Source organism: Podarcis tiliguerta (genome assembly GCF_965153285.1).
Source record: "Podarcis tiliguerta genome assembly, chromosome: 17".
In the NCBI taxonomy this organism is placed as follows: domain Eukaryota; kingdom Metazoa; phylum Chordata; class Lepidosauria; order Squamata; family Lacertidae; genus Podarcis; species Podarcis tiliguerta.
Window position 1 is genome coordinate 3,360,481 of NC_139550.1, and position 22,537 is coordinate 3,383,017.

General features: G+C 46.9%; 1 protein-coding gene across 2 annotated transcripts in view; it reads right to left on the minus strand.

Moving 5' to 3' along the window:
• The window catches only part of CD4 (CD4 molecule), a 39,171-nt gene that overhangs the window by 15,965 nt on the left and 669 nt on the right, over positions 1–22,537 (minus strand). The gene's annotated exons all lie outside the window — the stretch shown is intronic.

The following is a 22,537-nucleotide window of genomic DNA, read 5'->3' on the forward strand; positions in this document are numbered from 1 at the left end:
GGATCTTAGCCCCGGGGAGACAGCACACTTCCCGAGACATCTTGTCAGGCCCACAGATCACTGCTTCTGTTCCCCTCAGTAGGGAATTCCCTATCACCACTACACGCCTTCTCTTAGGTTTGGTCTTGGTTCTTCCGTGAGCGGTCCGTTCCAAGGTCGCCTGCACATTCCTTGAGGACTGACTTTGCTGCTCATCTTCATATACGTGATCGACTGTAATGAGGGAGAGATCCTCAAATGGAGTCTGCTCTTCGTCTTCCATGCTAGGGGAGAGGACCTCAAAGCGATTGTGTATTTCTAGACAATCAGAGCGAACCCTGGGCCTCCTACTTCTTTGAGTCACGTTTCTCCACATATCAGGCTCCTGTGTTGGTTTACCTTTACGTAGGTGCAGTAATAGGAAACTATGCAACCTTGAAGTCACAGAGCTTAATCATGTTGAATTGCTGATGAGTGTTAAGATCTCAGCAAGACAGACCATCCGAAACTTCCTTAGTTGGATAAATAACTTATCATCCTGAAAATTTAGAATAGGACTTCCTACCCAGTCTGCCGGGACTTCGCCTGTTCTCCAGGAATTCTCAAAGAACCACTGGCAGTCATCTTTGAGAATTCCTGGAGAACAGGCGAAGTCCCGGCAGACTGGAGGAGGGCAAATGTTGTCCCTATTTTCAAAAAGGGGAAAAGAGAGGACCCAAATAATTACCGCCCAGTCAGTCTAACATCAATACCAGGGAAGATTCTGGAGCAGATCATTAAGCAAACAATCTGTGAGCACCTAGAAAGGAATGCTGTGATCACCAATAGTCAGCATGGATTTCTGAAAAATAAGTCATGTCAGACGAACCTGATCTCATTTTTTGACAGAATTACAAGCCTGGTAGATGAAGGGAACGCAGTGGATGTAGTCTACCTTGATTTCAGCAAGGCATTTGACAAGGTGCCCCATGATATTCTTGTAAAGAAGCTGGTAAAATGCGGTCTTGACTATGCTACCACTCAGTGGATTTGTAACTGGCTGACTGACCGGACCCAAAGGGTGCTCATCAATGGTTCCTCTTCATCCTGGAGAAGAGTGACTAGTGGGGTGCCACAGGGTTCTGTCTTGGGCCCGGTCTTATTCAACATCTTTATCAACGACTTGGATGATGGACTCAAGGGCATCCTGATCAAATTTGCAGATGACACCAAACTGGGAGGGGCGGCTAACACCCCAGAAGACAGGATCACACTTCAAAACGACCTTGACAGATTAGAGAACTGGGCCAAAACAAACAAGATGAATTTTAACAGGGAGAAATGTAAAGTATTGCACTTGGGCAAAAAAAATGAGAGGCACAAATACAAGATGGGTGACACCTGGCTTGAGAGCAGTACATGTGAAAAGGATCTAGGAGTCTTGGTTGACCACAAACTTAACATGAGCCAACAGTGTGACGCGGCAGCTAAAAAAGCCAATGCAATTCTGGGCTGCATCAATAGGAGTATAGCATCTAGATCAAGGGAAGTAATAGTGCCACTGTATTCTGCTCTGGTCAGACCTCACCTGGAGTACTGTGTCCAGTTCTGGGCACCACAGTTCAAGAAGGACACTGACAAACTGGAACGTGTCCAGAGGAGGGCAACCAAAATGGTCAAAGGCCTGGAAACGATGCCTTATGAGGAACGGCTAAGGGAGCTGGGCATGTTTAGCCTGGAGAAGAGGAGGTTAAGGGGTGATATGATAGCCATGTTCAAATATATAAAAGGATGTCACATAGAGGAGGGAGAAAGGTTGTTTTCTGCTGCTCCAGAGAAGCGGACACGGAGCAATGGATCCAAACTACAAGAAAGAAGATTCCAGTTAGGAAGAACTTCCTGACAGTAAGAGCTGTTTGACAGTGGAATTTGCTGCCAAGGAGTGTGGTGGAGTCTCCTTCTTTGGAGGTCTTTAAGCAGAGGCTTGACAACCATATGTCAGGAGTGCTCTGATGGTGTTTCCTGCTTGGCAGGGGGTTGGACTCGATGGCCCTTGTGGTCTCTTCCAACTCTATGATTCTATGATTCTATACCCTTCATCCTTTGTCCAGATAGTAAAATTGCCTTCGAATTGTACTCTGCTGCATGGCAGGCTGTGCCAACAGTCTCTTTGAAAGGTGAAGGTTAGCTTTTAAAAGCTTCTTTTGATTTTCCTTGAGTATAGCATAAAAGTTTGGCACATTTTCCCAGAGGAAGTATTAATCTAGCTATGCACAATTTTGTAAATTCAATATGTGAGAAACCAGCATGGGCGAGGAATAAAACATGACTGACAACAAGGGAGTTACGGTGTTGAAAAAGAAAGTCACATGTACTTTGCGTGTACCTCCCCCCTATGAGGAAATGCTGCCACATGAGGAGATTTTTAGTTTAGAAAATAGGTAGAGGACATGGCAAGAGATTATACACGGGTGGAGAAGGGGAATAGAGAAAACTGTTTCCCCCCTCTCCCATAATACTGCCACTATCTAATGAAGCTGGATGTTGGAAGTTTCTGGACAGAGAAAGGGAAGCACTTCTATATACAGTGTGTTAAACTATGGACTTCACTCTCACAAGAGTCAATAATAGCCTTCAATGTGGGCAGCTTTAAAAGAGGATTAGACAAATTCCTGGAGGATAAGACTATCAATGGGTACTAGCCACGCTGGATATGTTCTGTCCCCACTGTTGGAAGAACATTTCCAAACACAATTCAAAGGGTTGGGGCTGACCTTTAAAGCCCTAAATGGCCTCGGCCCTGTATACCACCACCCCCATCGTTCAGCTCGGACACTGAGGTCCAGCTCTGAGGGCCTTCTGGTGGTTACCTCATGGCAAGAAGTGAGATTACAGGGAACCACGCAGAGGACCTTCTTGGTAGTTGCACCCGTCCCGCAGAACGCCCTACCATCAGATGTTAAGGAGATAAAGAACTACACAACTTTTAGAAGACATCCGAAGGCATCCCTGTATAGGGAAGTTTTTAATGTTTGATTATTTTTTTTACTGCGCTTAATGTTTTTAATTTGTTGGATGCTGTCCAGAGTGGCTGTCCAAATGGGCCTTTGGTATCATGCACCAGGGCTCTTATTATAGTATTGTCAAATCAAAATACAGTGGTACCTCAGGTTAAGTACTTAATTCGTTCCGGAGGTCTGTTCTTAACCTGAAACGGTTCTTAACCTGAAGTACCACTTTAGCTAATGGGGCCTCCTGCTGCCGGCGCACCGTCTGAGCACAATTTCTGTTCTCATCCTGAAGCAAAATGTTAAGTTGTGCGTGAACATATCAGACAACACAGCGATTCTTCAAACAACTCTTGTTTATTCACAGCCAGAACAGAACTGATCTGAACTGAAGGGTTCAGCCAGCCTGCTTATATAGAGCTCCACTAGAATGCAACAGTAACCATTTTCTGTAACTATCCAATCACTGAACGTCACTTTCAATCTCTTATTTGCATATGTGGACCTGAGTGAAAACTATCTACAGTATTCCCCTGCTGGCCCAGGGTGAGAACTTCAGTACATAACACTAAGTTCTTAACCCGAGGTAATATTTCTGGGTTAGCAGAGTCTGTAACCTGAAGCGTCTATAACCTGAAGCATCTGTAACTCGAGGTACCACTGTAATGGAAAGGAGGTACAAGAGTTTATCTCAAAGCTGTCTAGTTCCCTGCATGAGAACTGGGAGCGTAATCAAGGCTAATGATACTGCTGTTTTTGCTGAAACAAACTGGAACACAGGTCAGTGGATCACAGGAGAGGCTTGTTGCAGTTTTGGCTCAGAGCCTATGCTACCTGAAGGATGTTCTCTGAGTAACGCTTTAAATGCTCTGGTAGAGTGATTGGTTTTGGGTCGCATATACAATGTGCTGGTCACAGTCAAAGGATTTAGTGGCTCCTTCGGAACACAAGGCAGATTCATGTAAAGAAGGTGAATGCTGAGAAGCTGAGCTGAGGTCTCTGGAGGAGCTATCATGGTGAAATGGTTGCAAGAGGTTGCATCAGGTAGATGTGACAGCAGATGCAGTAGTACTGATACTGCAGTCATAGCATATATTAACTGGGACCACAGTTGGAGAGACGGCCAGAGGTGGCCACAATATGGTGGATGGTTGTGATGAAGCCAACACTGACAGTGTAGGATGGTAAGGTGGGGTCAACAATGTCGCAAAGAAAATGACAAAGGTTGCTGCCAATAGGTTACTAGCCTATCTAGTGGATGAGGTAGGGGTATGCTGTCTGGATAAATCAGAAAGGTGAACTCACTAAGGAGTATCCAGTGTACATGTACGTGTGTGTGTGTGTGTGAATGAGAGACAGAGAAATCCCACCTGTCTGTTAATCTAAACGAATTAAGGTTTTTTTGGTACTGAATCCTAAGGATAGTATTTGATATAAAAGGGCAAAAGGGACATATATCTTGGTGTGCCTTCCTGACAGGAGAAACATCCTGAGTTTTGTTGTTGTTGTTTAGTTGTTTAGCTATGTCTGACTCTTTGTGACCCCCTGGACCAGAGCACGCCAGGCACTCCTGTCTTCCACTGCCTCCCACAGTTTGGTCAAACTCATGCTGGTAGCTTTGAGAACACTATCCAACCATCTCGTCCTCTGTCGTCCCCTTCTCCTTGTGCCCTCCATCTTCCTCAACATCAGGGTCTTTTCCAGGGAGTCTTCTCTTCTCATGAGGTGGCCAAAGTCTTGGAGCCTCAGCTTCAGGATCTGTCCTTCCAGTGAGCACTCAGGGCTGATTTCCTTCAGAATGGAGAGGTTGGATCTTCTTGCAGTCCATGGGACTCTCAAGAGTCTTCTCCAACTCCTCCTGAGTTTTAGGAGAAGTCAAGCCTACCATCGCAAGTGATCTCCCTCCAACATGGAACCCAGAATCTAGCCAGCATAGTAATGCTGCCAGAGGTTGCAAATGAATACTAAATGAAAGGCATATGAAACCAAGATAAAAACCTCTGGAGCACAGACTCTGGTTGAGACAGCAGCACTGGCATTAAGGTCATCAACCTTGACTAAGCCGTGGTGTTAGTGAAGGGTTCAAGAATGGAACTGGGATAAGTAGTACCATTGGGTGGAGTAGAGGAACAGTCCTTTCCACGCCTCTTCCCGAGAACTTAGACTCCGTTGAGACCGATGCAGAATGCCTATGTGTGTGCTGGGATCTTAGACTTTTAAAGTTATTTAGAAGCTCACCTGGCGGCTAGTTTGGCACATATAGTTGGTGGCACTGAACCTTCAGAAGCCACATAGGCACTGAGGTTTAAATCCAAGGCGGTGTTGGGCACTGATGAAACTGAAGCTGGTCTCTCAGTAGAATGACAGGACTGGCTGTACAGCTTCTTCAGAGCCTGTTTCACACAACAACGCCTGGAGAGGAGAAGAGCAATTTCCACGGGGTTGCTTGGTATACCACTGACAGCAGGGACAAGGCTCTATGCTGTGTTCCTCTCTCCTAAGCAGAGAAGGCAAAGCATGACCTATAAAGCCGCAGGTATGCAACCTGCTTTTTATTTTGTGGAGAAATACAATACAGGACTCTTAACCGCTCCTTTGTGTGTGCAAGGGTTACATAAACAAGGTCTTTTGTCATGTGTTTGTGCGCTCTTGCACAACCCTTCCTCTGTTTTTCTCAGCCCGCCCCCATGGCCTTGTGGTTTTCTTCTTGTTCTGCTCTTGTTTGCGGCTGAGGTTTTTGTTCAGGAACCTGCTGAGAAATGATAAGAGGCTCTGCTTGCGGGGCTCTTTCTGTGGCTTTCTGTTTCTTCCACACCACCCTCCAGGACGAAAACAAGATATTTGCCATTTCCAGACCGAAACACTAATCCGAAGCCTGGAGCCCAGTAGACCTTACGGCCAAAATAAGATGAGGCCTGGGAGATCCTTGGTCATATCTCCTGACATTTTCATTTCTACCTAGAGGCAACTGCCAGGGACTTCAACAGTGTGGGGAACTAAGCAAGGCACACAGGTGACGTGTGTTCCTGTTTCGCCTGCTGCCCAGGTGTTAACTGCTGGTGGACAACTGTGAGGCTCCTGATCCCCTTCTTAGCATTCATTATCTTTAAACCAGACTTGGGTGAGGCAGCCCTTCCGATAGATCCGTCTTCAGCAACCTGGCTTAGGACAACAACTGCCATCAGCCTCAGCCAACATAGCGGGGGGGGGGGGGGGGCAACAGGTTGAGGAAGGCTGATTTAAATAATCATCAATCATTTGCTACCTTGGCTCCCAGTACGTTTCCGAGCACAATTCAAAGTGTTGGTGCTGACCTTTAAAGCCCTAAACGGCCTCGGTCCAGTAGACCTGAAGGAGCGTCTCCACCCCCATCATTCAGCCCGGACACTGAGGTCCAGCGCCGAGGGCCTTTTGGCAGTTCCCTCACTGTGAGAAGCAAAGCTACAGGGAACCAGGCAGAGGGCCTTCTCGGTAGTGGCACCCTCCCTGTGGAACGCCCTCCCATCAGGCGTCAAGGAAATAAACAACTACCTGACATTTAGAAGACATCTGAAGGCAGCCCTGTTCAGGGAAGTTTTTAATGTGTGACATTTTAATGTATTCTTAATCTTTGTTGGAAGCCGCCCAGAGTGGCTGGGGAAACCCAGCCAGATGGGCAGAGTACAAATAAATTATTATTATTATTATTATTATTATTATTATTATTATTAGCCTGCAATAATCTTCCTGCGTGGCTGTGCTGGTGGCTGGGGTGGATGAAGATTAGCATCTAGAGGGCAGCAGGTTGATGAAAGCCGAACCGGAGGACTCCCCTCAAGACAGGATTATCCTCTGACGCTTCTTCAAGCAAATGTCTGTCCTCTGATTCGGCACGTCCCTCTGGTCCTTTGATGCTGGTCTGCCTAAACAGGTTCTTGGCCTTCAGCCTCTCGTGTCTATTGCCCTTTTGATCCTCAGTTGCCTGAACAACTTGGGTAAAAGGTTTCTGATACACCATTATTATGGAATGAAACTGATATTTTTTATATTGAAGTTGATGCTTTGCTTTTGCTATGAATTTTTATGTTCTTGAGGATCTGAGGACCATTATGTCTCTTTGTGCTCCTACACCCAAGATTCTTTATTTAAAGAAATTTTGGTGTCATTTCCCCATGGATTCAATGCCTGTACAGAAAATCCCAAGTTTGGAAGTAGTTCTGAAAGATTTTGTAACCAAATGTTTCCTAGAGAAAGTGTCCTCTGCTTTTCTAGACAGATCTTAAGAAGCCTGTCTTTCATCATCTGGCTTAGTCTGCACTAGCCATCCTAACATATATTGGGACGCGGGTGGCACTGTGGGTTAAACCACAGAGCCTAGGACTTGCCGATCAGAAGGTCGGCAGTTCGAATCCCCGCGACGAGGTGAGCTCCCGTTGCTCGGTCCCTGCTCCTGCCAACCCAGCAGTTCGAAAGCACGTCAAGTGCAAGTAGATAAATAGGTACCGCTCTGGCGGGAAGGTAAACGGCATTTTCGTGCGCTGCTCTGGTTCGCCAGAAGCGGCTTAGTCTTGCTGGCCACATGACCCGGAAGCTGTACGCCGGCTCCCTTGGTCTATAGAGCGAGATGAGTGCCGCAACCCCAGAGTCGGCCATGACTGGACCTAATGGTCAGGGGTCCCTTTACCTTTACCTAACATATATTAAACCAGAAATAATTTCCATATGCAACTCTCAGCTGATTAGATACAGTGGGGTAAATTCAGAAACTCTGAAAAGCCTACTGAAAAAGTGGCTTTGAACTCTCAACATTTCAGGAAGATCAGCAAAGCCCCAGATTTCCACACCAAAAATTTGTTTTGCTTTGAAAATATTTAAAATGGGATGTATTGACCCTGGGCATCTAAAATTTAGCAGTTTGTAAACAATCAACTGCTTTCAGTGCATTTTTCTTAATTTGCAAAGCCCAGAATCATGAAACTGAAAAAGTTCTGCCAATATAACAGTAAGGTTTTACCTTATATATATATATAATGTTCATAACTGCATATATAAACCACATGTCTGAAACCCCACAGAAAAAGTCCTGAAACCATTTTGTGTCTTCCAAGTTGACCTCAAATATTTCTCTGCAAGGTCGAAGGAAAATGGAAAAGCCTCCCCATTGTCTTCTCCTTCACAAATCCTGTCTTAAGGATATGTCTGTGTATGAATAGACGTATGAATTCCTGTGACCTGGCTCAGGAACTAAGTATTTGTCATTACAAATACTGGAGCGGTACCTATTTATCTACTTGCACTTTGACGTGCTTTCAAACTGCTAGGTGGGCATGAGCAGAGACCGAGCAACGGGAGCTCACCCCATCACGGGGATTCGATCCGCCGACCTTCTGATCGGCAAGTCCCAGGCTCTGTGGTTTAACCCGCAGCGCCACCCACGTCCCAATGGCAAGACCTTAAGCATCCCTATATTTCTCTTTCCCTTTGTGCTCTGTCCACCATAACTGAAGTGGCTTAAAGTTGCCTTCCCCAGCCAGATGTTTCAAACGACAACTCCCATCATAAACCTCAGCCAGCATGTGCTGATGGGAATTGTAGTTCAAAACATCTGTAAGGTACTAGGTTGAAGAAGGCATCTTTATAGGGTACAGTTTCTAGTATATATCTATTGCATTTTATAAATGTTGCAAACTGTTTTTGGACTGCAGCCAAAATGTGGGATGTAATTAAATAAATACCTGCCCCCCCCAAAAAAAAAATCACTGGAAAAATAAGTCATCCAAGAACTGTGGGAAAATCTGTTAATGCCAATAAAACCCACATCATTATCTGACTGTTAAACAGACTGTGAGTGTGTTAAGGTACTGATGACTTTATGAAGTCAACAGAAATGAAAAAAAATGAAAAATCACAGTGATAATGAAACTTGTTGTTGATGTCCTATATATTTCCATACGATAAAGATCTCGATTTTTAATATGCAAGTTTCCATTGTAATTTGAATGCTGAAGCGATCAAGTTTTTCTCTTTGACGTCTTCCTAACCTTTACATATTTACTGACATTAGTTCTCCAAGTCTTTGCCACGAAAAGCAATACTACGGCCAGAAATGTGATTGTAAACTAAGCCCACACTCCTACGAATACTTGCTTGGGATTGGGAGTACATCCCATTGAACAAAATGGGACTTTCTTCTGAGTAAACTGCTAGCACCTTAAAGGCTAATACATGTATTATGGAAAAGACTTTCCCATCTCCTCCAATGTTTCTCAGATGAAAATAGGGACATCCTAGTCCATCCCCTCCAACATTTTCAGATGAAAATAGTGACGGCATCTGCCATTCTGGGAGTTTTCCTGGAAAATCAGGCTATTTGGAGGGTACTATTAAGTTGTGGGTGAACATATCAGACGACACAGCGATTCTTCAAACAGCTCTTGTTTATTCACAGCCAGAACAGAACTGAACTGAAAGGTTCAGCCAGGCTGCTTATATAGAGCTCCACTAGAATACAACAGTAACCATTTTCTGTAACTATCCAATCACTGAACGTCACTTTCAATCCCTTATTTGCATATGTGGACCTGAACTATCTACAGTATCCCCCTGCTGGCCCAGGGTGAGAACTTCAGTACATAACGGGTACGCTTTCATTGACTCAAGTCTATTTCATCAAATACATGAAATGTTATCCTCATTTGACTGGTATGGGGGATCTACATGGGTGTAGAAAGAGAAATGAAAACAGTGAGAATAAATGAAAATAGTTACTGCCAACCTTGGTGCTAAAACCTTTACAATGCAGAATGCCTCTGTTCCATGTCTTGCTCACTCACTAGCAGAATCTGAGAGTGGGCGGTGATTAAACTTTCCCCAGCAGAGTAGTCTCTTGACCCCCAGCTGACGCTCCCCTCTCTGCGCGAAAGCCTACTGCGCAGGAAAGGCGTGGGTAAAGTGGGACCTCCCTCCTCCCCGCTTTGCTCAGGCAAGGTGCCCTGGCACCGCCTTGCATCCTCCGAGCCCTGCATCTCCTCTCCACTGGAGGCGTGGCTTCCTTCCTCCGCTGAGGAAGTGCTGCTTCCCACGATCTTTGGGGGCTCTCTGTAATCCATCTGCCCTTCCCCCTCTCGCCTGAGCCGATGGCAGTTCCCTGACAGGTGGGGTATAAATAATAAATTATTATGATTATTATTATTGTTGTTATTAATATTATTATGCATGGCACCCACAGTCCTGGGCACCCACAGTTGCGGGGCCAAGCTAACACTCCTGTTCCCCTGCATGTGAAGATAGGCTCCCGTACAAGACCAATGGTTGATCCAATGGTCAAGAAGCAGATGGTTTCTGCATCTGCTGTAGAGGGAAGTGAGGGGCAGGTGCGGCTTGTCCACCTGGGAAGGTAGCCCATCTAGATGGAGGAAAACTCTGAACCCAAACCTCCGCTGCCTTGTGGGATATCTTCGAGAGAAGAAAAGGCTAAGGAGTAAACTCTACCCAGGTCCTTAGTGGAGTCCCTAAGACTGTTGGAAGTGCCCTGTACACCTCCTGCAGCCAAGCTGGTGCCAAACATATTGCTCTGCTTTCCTTTGGACCCCATCAGTGAGGCCAAGAGGAGGGTCTTGTCACCTGGGCAGCCCAGGACCTCCAGACACACTGCCTAGGCTTGCACTGCAAGGAGGGCACTTCTGAGACACTAATGCAGTGGTTTGACTTCACCCTGCCGAGGCGCACTCCATTGTCTCGAGACAGACGGATGCCAATAAGAACATTCCTCCCTATAGTGGCCTTGCCAGAGAGGCCGCCCTGCTCCTTATTCTACACTCTAGCCAGATAAAGATTGTGAAGCGGAGGAGCAGCCTCTTCTTTGTTGTGGTGCTCACTTTGTAGTATCCACTTCCCAGGGAGATCTGTTTGGTGTCTTACAAGCTTCGCCAGTGAGGTAAAGTTCTTCCTAAATCAGAAGGATTTTCCTGTGGCTTGACATCTGCAGGCTATTTGGATGGGTGTGGGAGTTATATGAAGATCAAAAATGTTACTGCTCTCTAGCTTTTAGGCTGCACCGGCTCTCTCATTAGGCAGAGGGAGCCAACGGCCTCAGGCGGCAGATGCTGCAGGGCAGCTGTCCTGGCTGTTTCTTCTCAGTCCGTGAGCTGTTCCTCTCCATTGGTGAACAAAAGGCAAAGCCTGTGCCAGACCCTTTTAGTTGCCTCAGGTGCAATACTGGCAATCCCATCGGCAGTGCTGGAGTAGGATTCTGCTGCCCACCCAGTCAGCTTTTGAATATGGAACGGGGTGGTTGTGCCACCTTGTCCTTTGCCTCAGGTAGCAAAATGTATTGGGCTGGCTCTTGGTTTTAAGTTCTATGCTTTTCATCTATTGTGCTAAGGGTACTATAGGGATATGTATTATAAAGGACCCCTGACCATTAGGTCCAGTCGTGGCCGACTCTGGGGTTGTGGCGCTCATCTTGCTTTATTGGCCAAGGGAGCCGGCGTACAGCTTCCGGGTCATGTGGCCAGCATGACTAAGCCGCTACTGGCGAACCAGAGCAGCGCACAGAAACGCCGTTTACCTTCCCGCCAGAGCAGTACCTATTTATCTCCTTGCACTTTGACGTGCTTTCGGACTGCTAGGTTGGCAGGAGCTGGGACAGAGCAACGGGAGCTCACTCCGTCACGAGGATTCGAACCCCCGACCTTCTGATCGGCAAGCCCTAGGCTCAGTGGCTTAACGTACAGTGCGTCCCGATATGTATCATAGTGTTTTTAAAATGCTTAAGTGTTACTTTTTGTATTTTTAACACTTATATATCCCTTTACTAGCAAGTGAGAACTGAAGCAACAAAATGTTGCTGCGTATCCCTAATCCTACGACAAGTCCTCCTGTTCAGGGCTCCTGCCAGCCTTGTAGTCCTGCTCAGACCTCACAGGATGGGGTGTAAAGCTTCAGGGGGAAGGAAAGGGGGAAAGACACCCCAAACATCATTTTCATTTACAAAAAGCAGCTGCTGGGTTTTGTGTGTGTGGTGGATCAGCACTGTAGTGTGAGGTAGGGACTTGAACCATTCCTCCCCAGGCTGTTTTCCCACTGATAATCTCCCTCCCAATCCAAGGCTACTATTTGTATCCATTGGTAAAATTTTGGGGGACACGGTATCCCCCCACCTGCAGGTGTTTTTTGAAAAACAAAAAGACACGAGATTTCTGTCACAGAACTGCCAATATCATGGCAGTTTGACTCTACATCAGTGGTTCTCAAAGGATGTGGTAGGAGAGGATAGCAAGTGTGGCCAGAAGATTCAAGGACAATCAAATAAACATTTCAACATTTCAGTACAGTACAGTATAAAAAAATTGGGGGGGGGGGGGGGAATGCAACCAGAAACAGTATCCATGCCTCTGTTCAAAAGCATTTGCTGTTCTTATACAGTGGTGCCTCGCAAGACGAAATTAATTCGTTCTGCGAGTTTTTTCGTCTTGTGAATTTTTTCGTCTTGCGAAGCACCACTGTGTATTGACGGTTTCCCATAGGAATGCATTGGCGGTTTTTTAAAAAAGGCGCAAGACGTTTTCGTCTTGCGAAGCAAGCCCATAGGAAATCCGTCTTGCGAAGCAACTCAGAAAACAAAAAACTCTTTCGTCTTGCGAGTTTTTCGTCTTCCGAGGCATTCGTCTTGTGAGGTACCACTGTATGCTGTTTTCTATGGCATATTGTTGTGAACAGCGATTTTAAACTCTGACAAATATGAAAGATCAGAAACGAGAAAGGCCTCTTTGTGTTGATGAGGAGATGAGAGTTCGCCTCAAATCAAACCTCATATAAATGAAATTTCCTGGCAAAAGCAAGCTCACACCTCTCGCTGAGCTTGCATACATACTTAAAGTACATATGCAAGAGGCATGTTTATATTTTGGGAATGATTCAAGTTATTGATGTAACTGCATTGTTTGATACTTTCTGTGTGTCCCATGATCATATTATAAAGTACCGTATTTTTCTCACCATTGGACGCACTTTTTTCCTCCTGAAAAGGAAGGGAAAATGTCTGTGCGTCTTATGGAGCAAATGTGTGGTCCCTGGAGCCAAATCGCTGTTGCCCTGCGCTGCTGGGCTGCTCTTTGGGGGTGGGGGGAGGAGCCACGGTGCTCTGCCGGCAGCCTCCGCTTTCCCCTGAAGCCCCGGCAACGTTTGCAGGCAGCGGGAAGGCTGTGTGTTCCTGGGGTGCTCTTTGGGGGTGGGGGGAGGAGCCAGACTGCTCTGCCTGCAGCCTTTGCTTTCCCCTGAAGCCGGGACAAGGTTTGCAAGCAGAGGGAAGGCTGTGTGTTCCTGGGCTGCTTTTTGGGGGTGGGGGGGAGCAGCCAAGCGGCTCTGCCTGCAACTTCTGCTTTCCCCTGAAGCCCCGACAAGGATTGCAAGCAGAGGGAAGGCTGTGCGCTCCTGGGGTGCTCTTTGGGGGTGGGGGGAGGAGCCAGACTGCTCTGCCTGCAGCTTCTGCTTTCCCCTGAAGCCGGGACAAGATTTGCAAGCAGAGGGAAGGCTGTGCGCCTTTGCCCTGCGCTCCTGGGGTGCTCTTTGGGGGTGGGGGGAAGCCACACTGCTCTGCCTGCAGCTTCTGCTTTCCCCTGAAGCCCCGACAAGGATTGCAGGCAGAGGGAAGGCTGTGCGCTCCTGGGGTGCTCTTTGGGGGTGGGGGGGAGGAGCCAAGCGGCTCTGCCTGCAGCTTCTGCTTTCCCCTGAAGCCCCGACAAGGTTTGCAGGCAGAGAGAAGGCTGTGCGCCTTTGCCCTGCACTCCTGGGGTGCTCTTTGGGGGTGGGGGGGAGGAGCCAAGCGGCTCTGCCTGCAGCTTCTGCTTTCCCCTGAAGCCCCGACAAGGTTTGCAAGCAGAGGGAAGGCTGTGCGTCTTTGCCCTGCGCTCCTGGGGTGCTCTTTGGGGGTGGGGGGAGGAGCCAGACTGCTCTGCCTGCAGCCTTTGCTTTCCCCTGAAGCCGGGACAAGGTTTGCAAGCAGAGGGAAGGCTGTGTGTTCCTGGGCTGCTTTTTGGGGGTGGGGGGGAGCAGCCAAGCGGCTCTGCCTGCAACTTCTGCTTTCCCCTGAAGCCCCGACAAGGATTGCAAGCAGAGGGAAGGCTGTGCGCTCCTGGGGTGCTCTTTGGGGGTGGGGGGAGGAGCCAGACTGCTCTGCCTGCAGCTTCTGCTTTCCCCTGAAGCCGGGACAAGATTTGCAAGCAGAGGGAAGTCTGTGCGCCTTTGCCCTGCGCTCCTGGGGTGCTCTTTGGGGGTGGGGGGAAGCCACACTGCTCTGCCTACAGCCTTTGCTTTCCCCTGAAGCCTCGACAAGGTTTGCAAGCAGAGGAAAGGCTGTGTGTTCCTGGGCTGCTTTTTGGGGGTGGGGGGGAGGAGCCAAGCGGCTCTGCCTGCAGCTTCTGCTTTCCCCTGAAGCCCCGACAAGGTTTGCAGGCAGAGAGAAGGCTGTGCGCCTTTGCCCTGCACTCCTGGGGTGCTCTTTGGGGGTGGGGGGGAGGAGCCAAGCGGCTCTGCCTGCAGCTTCTGCTTTCCCCTGAAGCCCCGACAAGGTTTGCAAGCAGAGGGAAGGCTGTGCGCCTTTGCCCTGCACTCCTGGGGTGCTCTTTGGGGGTGGGGGGGAGGAGCCAAGCGGCTCTGCCTGCAGCTTCTGCTTTCCCCTGAAGCCCCGACAAGGTTTGCAAGCAGAGGGAAGGCTGTGCGTCTTTGCCCTGCGCTCCTGGGGTGCTCTTTGGGGGTGGGGGGAGGAGCCAGACTGCTCTGCCTGCAGCCTTTGCTTTCCCCTGAAGCCGGGACAAGGTTTGCAAGCAGAGGGAAGGCTGTGTGTTCCTGGGCTGCTTTTTGGGGGTGGGGGGGAGCAGCCAAGCGGCTCTGCCTGCAACTTCTGCTTTCCCCTGAAGCCCCGACAAGGATTGCAAGCAGAGGGAAGGCTGTGCGCTCCTGGGGTGCTCTTTGGGGGTGGGGGGAGGAGCCAGACTGCTCTGCCTGCAGCTTCTGCTTTCCCCTGAAGCCGGGACAAGATTTGCAAGCAGAGGGAAGTCTGTGCGCCTTTGCCCTGCGCTCCTGGGGTGCTCTTTGGGGGTGGGGGGAAGCCACACTGCTCTGCCTACAGCCTTTGCTTTCCCCTGAAGCCTCGACAAGGTTTGCAAGCAGAGGAAAGGCTGTGTGTTCCTGGGCTGCTTTTTGGGGGTGGGGGGGAGGAGCCAAGCGGCTCTGCCTGCAGCTTCTGCTTTCCCCTGAAGCCCCGACAAGGTTTGCAGGCAGAGAGAAGGCTGTGCGCCTTTGCCCTGCACTCCTGGGGTGCTCTTTGGGGGTGGGGGGGAGGAGCCAAGCGGCTCTGCCTGCAGCTTCTGCTTTCCCCTGAAGCCCCGACAAGGTTTGCAAGCAGAGGGAAGGCTGTGCGTCTTTGCCCTGCGCTCCTGGGGTGCTCTTTGGGGGTGGGGGGGAGGAGCCAAGTGGCTCTGCCGGCAGCTTCTGCTTTCCCCTGAAGCCCGGACAGGGTTTGCAAGCAGAGGGAAGGCTGTGTGTTCCTGGGGTGCTCGTGGGGGTGGGGAGCAGCAAATTGCTGTCTCTCAGTGCCTCCTAATTCAACTGCAAAGGATTGCGTAACCGGATTCTGAGCTCCATTCGAAGTTTAAAAATATTAAGTTTGGGGATTTCTTCAAGTAGCAGTTTTGCAGAAATAGTCATAAATGCATGCAAAGCATTTCCACAATCCAGTATTAGTGAGCTCAGCTAAAACTGGCCAGGCATCTGTCTCAGTAACAGTTTAAACCACACAACTATAACCAGACATCCTGTGTGCTTGTGTGTGGACCATGTTCCTAGCAGCTAATCTTTATTGTTGAAAAGAGGCCCTGATATTCCACTCCAAGTCTATAATTCATTATACAAATTCTTACAAGTGCAGTCCACCTATACCAAACCAAAAGCATTGTGTTCTCTTGTTATTGACTGGAAGCTATTTATCTGCCCTCTTTTCCTCCTCTGTTCTTTGCTCAGTCACTCCATTTTGAATCTTCCTTTCAAAACAACCATGCCTGTTTTGAGAAAACTTCAGAGATTTAGGAACTGGAGCACAATCATTTGATCTCTTTGCTGTTCCTCCATACTCCAAGCACTTCTCATTTGCACAGCCCTGGTTTCTCTCCCTGACTATTAATATTCTTGATTAATAAGAGTAAAATGCTCAAATTTTAATTTTTGTGACTGCTGCCAATACTGACTTCCCAGTGATAATGAAAACAGCTACATTATAATGGAATGTCTGTCCTTTTTCCATTCTCTTCATTATATATCGTGGCTCGCTTTAAAGCAGCAAAGTGGACAGGAGCCACCCACTTTGCTGTTTTAAATAGTTTAGCACAACATTTGAGTCAGATTTTTTCTTATTTTCCTGCTCTAAAAACTTGGTGCGTCTTTTGGTCAGGTGCGTCCTATGGAGCGAAAAATACGGTAGTTGTGCTTTGTGTTATAAATCAATGATTACCAGGAGTTGTTTCCTTTTGTTTTCCAATGTATTTCTTATCCATAAAAAAAAACTGGTGTTGCGCTAGTCATTTTTTATTTTAAAAGTGTGGCCTACGGAAAGAAGCTTGAGAACCACTATTCTACACATTCACTCAGAAGTACGTTTCACTGATCTCAGTGGGATCCAGTCCTGCTTCCGGATGACCTGTTTATTCAACATTCGTTCTGAATTGTTTCCACAGAGTTTGTAGCTAAATATACTACTCCTGCCCCCAGCAGGAGGTGGCAAGTCCAGAGCAGTACATGCGGGTATGCAATGGAGATACCAAGATGCCTCTCTTGGCTGCCATCACTTGAGGCCTTTCACTATTTAATTAGTTTTTTCTCAGGCCGCACTGCGTGAGATTGAAAAGCACAGGCAGATGCCCCACAGTAGGCCATTTCTTATTACAAAGCCATTTAATGGATCTCTTTGCATGAAAAGGTTTCGTTTCTCCTTTAATGCCGGTGTGTTGCGGCCAGTTGCCTGATTAACCACCCGCCTGCATCACAGCAGCCGAAGGACCTAGGCTAGCAGACACATCTGCCTCTTCGGATTATGATGGCCGAGAAACCTGAAGACAGTGAATACATTTCTGTCATGCTGAGAGAAAGCACTGTCTGCACTCGCACATCTTACTCACTGAGAAAAAGCCTGAGGCTGGGAATCCTGTTTCTCATAAACCAGAGAGTCCTATAAAAGTTTTTATGTTCCTCTGGAGTGCTGGAGAAGCCTACAGTGCTTAGTTCTATGTGTGGTAAAAAATTGAGCCATGAAGGACTGGAGCAGAAATGGAAACGCTTTATTTCTTCGCCCTCAATTTTCTCTTGACCCTGTTTGGGGCCAGAGATTGAAACATGGTGGGGAATTTGAAGAAAACAAAACTATTTTTTTTAAAAAAAAAATCAGAGTGATGAGTAAAGTTACATTTATTGCATTTATAAGGATTTCATTACTAGCTTTTTCTCAAGAAATTTGAGCTCCTGCTTGTTTCTTTTCTTTCTTTCTTTTTATATTTATACAAGTTTTGAAGTCTGATATTAGCACTGTCCAATTTATGCATCCACTTGCCACAGTACTGGCTGTTTATTTTCTAAATTTTTGCCCCTTTCCCCATGTCCCTGTCCCCTTTCCTCCCTGAAAGGGAGGGTGAAATGGATTACAGAGATGAGGTGGAGCGGCTGACAGAGTGGTGCAGAGCTAACAATTTGCTCATAAATACAAGGAAGACAAAGGAACTTGTGGTGGACTTCAGGAGACAGAAGAACAATGTCCAGCAACTTTTGATTGATGGGGTCTGTGTGGAGAGGGTAACAACGTTCAGATTTTTGGGCATTGAATTACAAGAGGATCTGTCCTGGAGTGTCAACACAAGGGGGCTTGTGAAGAAGGCCACACCCCAGGAACAGCTTCGACTGGCCGGCTAAACCAGAGGAGGGTATTTTTTGAGAATACTAAGGAAAAACCATCTTCCGCAGAAACTGCTGCTTGCCTTCTATCACTGTGCCATTGAGAGCGTGCTCACTTATGGCTTATGTGTGTGGTACGGAAGCTGTACTACCCAGGACAGGATGGGGTTGTGCAGGGTTGTTAAGGCAGCAGAGAGCATTGTTGGCTGCCCACTCTCCACCTTAGAGCAGATTTATGCCACAAGGTGCCATAGGAAGGCACTGGACATAGTAAAAGATCCATCGCATCCTGGTCACTGTCTCTTCGAGCTCTTGCCGTCGGGACGGAGATACAGGACGATGAAGACAAGAACGAGCCGTCTTAAGAAACAGCTTCTTCTCCAGAGCGATCTCGGCCCTGAATGGGAAGCCCGGACTTTGAAAGTCATCTAATCTCCCTTGCTGTATTATACTGTATTGTTTAATTAGTGTTTTTATGGAGCAGTCAAGTAATTTCGTTGTCCCCGAAGGGGGCAATGACAATAAAGATATTATTATTATTATTATTATTATTATTATTATTATTATTATGTGCAGATTTTATTACGGCATTAGCTTTCATGAATTACATCCCACTTCCTCCAATGCATGGTAGGACTTGCACAGTGCAAACCTCTGCATGCCTACTCAGGAGTAAGCCCTATTGAGGTAGGTGTGTTTAGGACTGCAGCGGGGCAGAGCAATCCTAATGTGAGGATGGGACTGGAGACAAGCAGCAGGGGATTCATTGCTGCATCTGCATCTCTGCTGGCCAGAGTGCTTCACTGGAGAATTCCCCACCTCCCCACCCCTGTGCTGGCACCTTGGGAAATCTGAGGAGCTTTAAAGTGGATGCAGAAGATGCAAAGCATCTAGCACTGGCACCCTGTTTGAGGGCTATTAGTTACTACTCTTGAGAGAAATGCAGTAGTAGCTTCCTACTTGCCAGAGGCTATTTAAGAGGAAACTATTCACCATCCCATCACCTCCTGGCAAACAGAAGGGGAAGAAATGGAGGCAGTGAGAGATTTTACTTTCTTGGGCTCCATAATCACTGCAGATGGTGACAGCAGCCACGAAATTAAAAGACGCCTGCTTCTTGGGAGAAAAGCAATGACAAACCTAGACAGCATCTTAAAAAGCAGAGACATCACCTTGCCAACAAAGGTCCGTATAGTAAAAGCTATGGTTTTCCCAGTAGTGATGTATGGAAGTGAGAGCTGGACCATAAAGAAGGCTGATGGCCGAAGAATGGATGCTTTTGAATTATGGTGCTGGAGGAGACTCTTGAGAGTCCCATGGACTGCAAGAAGATCAAACCTCTCCATTCTGAAGGAAATCAGCCCTGAGTGCTCACTGGAAGGACAGATCCTGAAGCTGAGGCTCCAAGACTTTGGCCACCTCATGAGAAGAGAAGACTCCCTGGAAAAGACCCTGATGTTGGAAAGATGGAGGGCACAAGGAGAAGGGGACGACAGAGGACGAGATGGTGGGACAGTGTTCTCGAAGCTACCAGCATGAGTTTGACCAAACTGCAGGAGGCAGTGGAAGACAGGAGTGCCTGGCGTGCTCTGGTCCAGGGGGTCATGAAGAGGCGGACACGACTAAACGACTAAACAACAACATGCACCATCCTAGCCTTTCAATATGTGTGTGTGTGTGTTTAGGAATTCAGCCTGCTAGTTTGTCACGCTGTCCATACAAAAACCAAATAGGCACAGCATAATTAAATGCAAATCCGTAACTGAATTATTAAAAGTCAGGTGTGCATAAAGCAATCTTATCACATGAATGTTCCTTAAAAATTGCCTTCCTGCTGCTAATAATAAAAGAGACTGCTTTTCACATGAGCAGCCTAGCTTTACTTGCCAGTTAAAAACCAGAAACTTTTTGCAGATTGGATTAGGGGTCAAAAGGAACTAAGAGGGGAAGAAAATCCCAGAGTCTAATCGCTTTATGAATAGAGCAATTAGACAGAGAATGAGGAACAACATCTACTACCTGAGTTCTTCTAAATACAATGCCTCTGAGCATACAGAATGTTCTTGTAATGGCCAAGGGCATTTGCTAAATTCTCCGGAGTAAATGCATGCCTTTTGATAAAACATTGATATTGCAAAGTCCATCTCCAATTTGATTTATGTACAGCACAGAGTTATGTTATGTGCTTTAGAATCAATATACTCATCTACAAGTAAACATAATGTCCCAATGCATTTTTTATTTTGCCTTAGGTTTTCCCTTTTCTTTTGTCTTGTCTCTTTCTTTGCATTGCATTTCTGTTTTATTATGCTGTTATACCAGCCAACATTTTTCTGATTAAAATAGGGACGCTCCATTCCATAATGATAATTGTACTATGTATACCCCCCACATATTACTGGGTTGCCCCAGCCACTTTGGACAGCTTCCAACATATATAAAAACATTTAAGAAAAACCCTTCCCTATACAGGATTGCCTTCAGACTGCGCGGGGGTCGGATAACTCTACACCCTCCAACAGTTCTCCAATGGAAATAGGGACATCCTAAGGAAAAGCGGGACATTCTGGGATCAAATCAGAAACTGGGACGGCTTCTCTAAATCAAGGATGTCCCTGGAAAATAGGGGCACTTGGAGGTTAACTCCTTGCTTCCACTTAGTGGCTCAACTAGCAGGAGATAACTGAAGTATTTGTAAAGCAAAATCTATCTGGACTTAGAAGGGGCTCTATGAGTGATGCAGTATAAAAGCATTTTCAAACATGCTGTCCTATGTCCCTGACAGCCTCTGGCTCGGATCAGGCGGGGGCGAGAGGGGATATGTGCCCTAGGCAGCTAATCGGAAGAAGTGGCAAAATAGCATCCTATGTGGGAGAGGGGGGGCGGCAGCAGTGCAGACCTTTGTCCCCCTATGGAAAAATGTGTAGATTTGGCACTCGTCAGCATGTTGTGCTCTTTTTTGTGCATACATGAATGATGAAAAGGGTTTCCAATAAACCAGAATCCAGATTTAAATTTGATTAAGATGTATGTGAAAATGATAGCTTTTTAACCATTTAACACATGGTTTATCTCGCTTGCTTCTGACGTTAGCTGTAGTATGAGTCAAGGTGAAGCAGCCATTTCTGATATCTTTAAAAGCAGATGAGTCGGAGACTGAAACAATTGATCTACAAGGCAAAATCCACCAAGACAGTCTTGTCCCTGATTCATAGTGAGGATAAGTCATGGATGGAAATGGAACTCTATAGGGAACTCCCATTCTTCCTGAAGAATCTAAAAGTGTCACAAATTTCCAATCTTTAGTTGTGGCTGGGGCAAACCAGTCAGATGGGCAGCATATGAATAAATTATTATAAAATTATTAATATTATGCAAAAGGCCCACTGAAATTAACATGCCCTTGCACATTCTCCCCTCATTTCAATGAAGCATGCAAAGAAGAGCATCTTCATGTTTGTCCTCCATGTTAAATTGTGTGTTTTATAAGGGTGCCATCTGGTTTTTCTGCTTGAGGCACCAACATGTCCTGGGTGGATCTTGTGTTCTGGTTAGGGCTGTAGAATTTCAGGTAATTCTCTCACTAGCTGCAAAATATGGTTGGAATCCCTACGGGGAGAAACCTTTGCTTAAAATTGAAGAAAATGCGAGTGTGCTAAAGCAGGAAATTCTGTCTTGGCTGGTGATGATTAAAGCAATTTTCAAGGCAAGAGGAAACAAATGCCTTGAGAAATTTTAGTCAGACATTTCAGGGACCACGGTGCGTTGAGGGGGACTGCATAAAGGCACACACAAAAAGATGATTAGGTGAAATGAGGAATAAAATAGGGAGCAGCTCGGGAAAAGCCAAGCTAGAAAAACGCTGCACAGATTACAAATTACACAGCAGAAGGATGTGGACAGAGCCACAGTGGCTCTATTCGTAAAAATATTCATTGAATGGGTAGAGAGATGGGGAATCAAGAACGCACCTGATGTCCCTGTTCCCAAACTCTGAGAGGTACAAATAAAGTTGGTGCATTGGCTCTTTTTGCAAAGCCAATTGCACAGAGAGGGCCTTCAGATAAATGCTTGGAACGGAGAAGGCAATCCTAGCACCACCACCTTCTTCAATACCGTTCACAGCATATGCAAAAAGAACTAAGAAATGCGAACAGCTTATGTGTTTATAAAGAGAACCTTCAATAAAAAGGTGAACATGAAACCCCTCAAAGAAGAGAAGCAAAAGGTTAGAGACCTCGCCGACAAGCTAATGCTAGCACCAGTGTGTCTGACGTTTGTATCGCTGGAGAGAAAATGGTGTAGCGCATGGGTAGGCAAACTAAGACCCAGGGGCCGGATCCGTACCAATCGCCTTCTAAATCTGGCCCGCAGTGTGTTTTTACATGAGTAAAATGTGTCCTTTTGTTTAAAATGCATCTCTGGGTTCTTTGTGGGGCATAAGAATTCGTTCATTTCCCCCCCTTCAAAATATAGTCCAGCCCCCCACAAGGTCTGAGCGACGGTGGACCGGCCCCCTGCTGAAGAAGTTTGCTGACCACTGGTGTATTGTCTAAAATGCAGAAGACAACTTATCTTCTATAAGCAAGAGGGAGAATGTTCTCTGTTTTTACCTCCCTAGAAAATAAACTTGCATAGGGGCTGGCCAGGGATGG